Consider the following 4,265-nt stretch of genomic DNA (forward strand, 5'->3'; position numbering starts at 1 on the left):
CCAGAAAACAAAGTTTGCCCGAAAACACTTGTAATTTCAAAGAAATCATAAACACACATATCACAGAGCATGCTTGGAATGAAATTAAAACACAGAGACATTTAAGTGTGCTATAGTCTAAAATTTCATAGAGCTTGCCCGAAAATCCTATGTTAGCACTAAGCTTGCTAGGATAAACACATTCAATCATCAGGTATGCCCTTACCCGAGGGATTTCAACATGCCAAACCATACCCGAAAAATGACAAACTTAAATAGTAATATCTAAGCATGCCCAGAAAGATTAACAAACCTTTCCTAACGACATATTCACACAAATCACAAAGCTTACTTGATGTACTTGACTAAGTTCATAAAGTTCGCTTGGAATCACAATCAGCATATAACATGCATAGCTTGCCCGAAATAAGATTTTCTTGTTAAAAGCTAGCTATTACAACACATAATCATCTCAAGACTTCAAGCTTGCTCGGGAAATGAGTACAACGGTGTACTCTACCCGGAAAGTGTAAACACGTCAAAGCATCCCGAAAATCATAAAGTTAGTCAAAAATGACTAAGCTTACTCGGAAAGTTTGAAAATTATCAAACCTTACCCGAAACAACATATTCATACATAATCAACTGTTTTGTACCCGGAAAGGTTGTAAATCATTAAACCTTACCCGAAAATACATATTCAAACACTTTGTGCCCGGAAAGGTTATAAGGCATCAAACCTTACCCGAACTTACATATTCAACCTATTTTAGGCAAAATGCAACACTTTTTGACTTAAACCACTTTGTCAAAATATATTTTTCTTTTCAGATCATAGTTTAAGAGCAAATTGTGCATTTAGAGATCAAATTTCAGTTATAATTCTCTTTAAAACAGTTTCTTCCATTTACTGAAAAGATCTCAAGAATGGGATCATATTGACTAAGTAGCTATCTCAATACTTCACTCTCAGCATTATTATGACAACATAGATAGGTTAACAGCAGGTATAAACTTAGCATGAATTTCATCTCTTTGGTGATATGATTTAGGTTCATTTAAAGCATAATGCATTAATGGTCAACACTGTGCTATGATGCCTCATATCTCTTCTCAAAGCTTATTCGGCTTTCCCCAGATCACCCCAATTTGACTCCAACCTCCTGTATTTGGTCAAAAATAGTTTTTATCATGAGACATGCAAAGACAACTATGCATCTCCACATAAAGATTAGCATATTCATTATGTTTATATCACCTTAGATTTTACATCATCATGGGAAAGCAACCATACATGTTAATGACTATACTAAGGTCTTTTTAGCCTATTAATTCCATATGATCAGCTAAGTAGTCAATGTACTATCATTTCCCAATAAAAACACAGTTTAATATTCAATCACCCCAATATCTCTTCATTGTCAGGTTAATGGCTATCCTGTTTGACCAAAAGTGGTCAACAGGACCAAACATACATGTGAATATATGTCCTTTCAAAGTCAGAGCTATTGACATAGTTTTAAGTGAAGGAATAAGAAACAAGTCATAATTGCCCCAAATGCATTCAGTTTTCAGGTCAATGGCTATCCTTTGAATCTATAGAGATTTAAGGACCAAACATACACAAGTGCATGTCCTTCCAACTGGGCAAATGACATAGTTTTCAGCAAAAACAACTACTTGAGACTTCTCTTTAAAAATCCTTCTTTTAAGCTTCTTAAAAGCTTGAACTGAATAATCTTATCATATCTCTACACCATTAATCAACTTGCTCATGTTTTGACCAAAATAAAGTATTTATGCAAAATTCATTATAAAATTCAATGAATCACTTAATTTTGACATAAAACACATTTTGACATAAATAGTTTGCATCACACAATCAAATCTAATCATTCTTAACATCATCAAGAAAACAGACTGTACTAACATTCAATGTCTATCCTATCTTAACAACATCAGAAGATCAGATAAAGAACATATTCAAGTAACCATAAACATGTGATTACTCATGACATCAGACAAGCATTCAATTTCACCCAAATAGATTAAATTACTTATCATAACATCAGATCAGTTAACTGGATAGTCAAGAAGTATCATCAATTTCAAACAAATTGCACAGATATTTACTTAAGAACCTGTCAGTTAACTTCATACCAGTGACATACTCAAAACATATTCAATCAACATTCAGTTAAAAAATATTCAAAACATATTCAATCAACATTTATAAGATGTAACCTCTGTCAAAATAGTCAGTTAGCACAGAGAGACACACAACCAGGCACACATCCTTAATCAGATTTCATCAGAGTTGATCATTTCCAGGGCTTTCAGAAGAAAGTTGAACCTGGTTCTATCAAGTGGTTTGGTGAATAGGTCAGCCAAATTGTCACTTGTATCAACCCTTTGCATTTCAATCAAACCTTTTTCACTGCAGTCTCTGATGAAATGATGTCTGATTTCAATGTGCTTAGTTTTGGAATGTTGAACTGGATTTTTAACAGTAAAATATGCAGCATTATTGTCAATAAGAATAGGGGTGTTCAAGAAATTCAAACCATAGTCCAGCATTTGATTTTGAATCCATAGAACTTATGCACAGCAGGCAGATGCAGCAACATATTCAGCTTCTGCAGTAGAGATTGAAACTGTAGTCTGCTTTTTACATTGCCATGACACTAGCCTTTCACCCAAAAATTGACATCCTCCTGAGGTTGACTTTCTGCTCATGTTGCAGCCATCATAGTCACTGTCTGTATATGCAATCAGATCAAAAGCTTGGTTCTTTGGATACCAAATCCCTAAGTCTGGTCTTCCCTTCAAATATCTGAATATTCTTTTAACAGCATTCATGTGGGAGACTTTTGGACTTGATTGGAATCTTGCACACACACATACAGCAAACATGATATCTGGTCTTGTTGCAGTCAAATACATCAGAGATCCAATTTTGGCTCTATATTCATGTTCATCTATAGGCTCCCCCTTTTCATCTGCAATCATCTTTTCTTTGGTGTCCAGTGGAGTTGAAGCAGTCTTGTACTCATGACAGTTGAACTTGTTCAAGATGTCCTGCACATATTTGCTTTGATGAATGAAAATCCCCTCAGCCTTCTGTTGAACTTGCAATCCTAGAAAGAAGTTCATTTCTCCCATAGAACTCATGCTGTATTTGGACTTCATTACCCCTTCAAACTCCATACACATTTGTTCATTTGTAGAACCAAAGATGATGTCATCCACATACACTTGTACTAGAAGCAAGTTTGATCCCTTTCTTTTGTAGAAGAGTGTCTTGTCAATGGCTCCTCTTTTGAAACCATTTTCAAGAAGATGATTTGACAGCTCATCATACCATGCTCTAGGAGCCTGATGCAATCCATAGAGGGCTTTGTTTAACTTATACACCCTGTTTGGATACATTGGATCCTCAAAACCTGGAGGTAAGCAACATACACCTCTTCATCAATCTTTCCATTTAGAAATGCAGACTTAACATCAAGCTGGAACACTTTAATATTCTTTGAGGCAGCATATGCAAGAAAAATCATGATAGCTTCAAGTCTTGCAACTGGTGCAAAAACTTCCTCAAAGTCTATTCCTTCTTCTTGAAGACATCTAGTGCTACAAGTCTAGCTTTATTCTTAATCACCAAACCCCTTTCATCCCTTTTGTTTCTAAAAACCCATTTGGTTCCAATTGCATATCGGTCAAATGGCTTATCAACAAGATCCCACACATGCAGGTCTCTAAATTGTGCCAATTCCTCTTGCATTGCTTCCACCCAACTATTATCTTTTAATGCTTGTGCTATGTTCTTTGGTTCTATTTGGGATAGAAAACAAGAGTAAAGACAAATGTTTGCAATTTCAGAATGACTTCTTGTAACTCTTTAATGCAAATCACCAATGATGTTTTCAGAAGGATGATTCTTTTCCAAATAAGGAGTTTGAACAATCATATCTGTAGACATAGTTGTGTCAAGATTTGACTCATTGAGTTCTGGTTCTTCAATGATCAAATCAGTCTATGCATCATGAAATTCTGGTGCTTCATCATTATGTTGTCTTGAAGTAGATGCACCATTATTTTCTAAGTTCAATCTTTGAAATAGATCTTGAAATCTTGCTGTAGATGCAGCTTTTTCTCCACTTACTTGGTTTCTTGTGTCACCCTCATTCTGAACTTGATCATTTTGTGCATCTTGATTGTCTTGATTGTTCTCAGTATGATTATGTTCAACATTGTGATTGTTTTCTTGATTAGGTTTACCAATATCA

The sequence above is a fragment of the Bidens hawaiensis genome, unplaced genomic scaffold (assembly GCF_021521415.1).
Source record: "Bidens hawaiensis isolate Kalapana, Puna unplaced genomic scaffold, B.hawaiensis_p1.1 tig00013225_1, whole genome shotgun sequence".
Lineage (NCBI taxonomy): Eukaryota > Viridiplantae > Streptophyta > Magnoliopsida > Asterales > Asteraceae > Bidens > Bidens hawaiensis.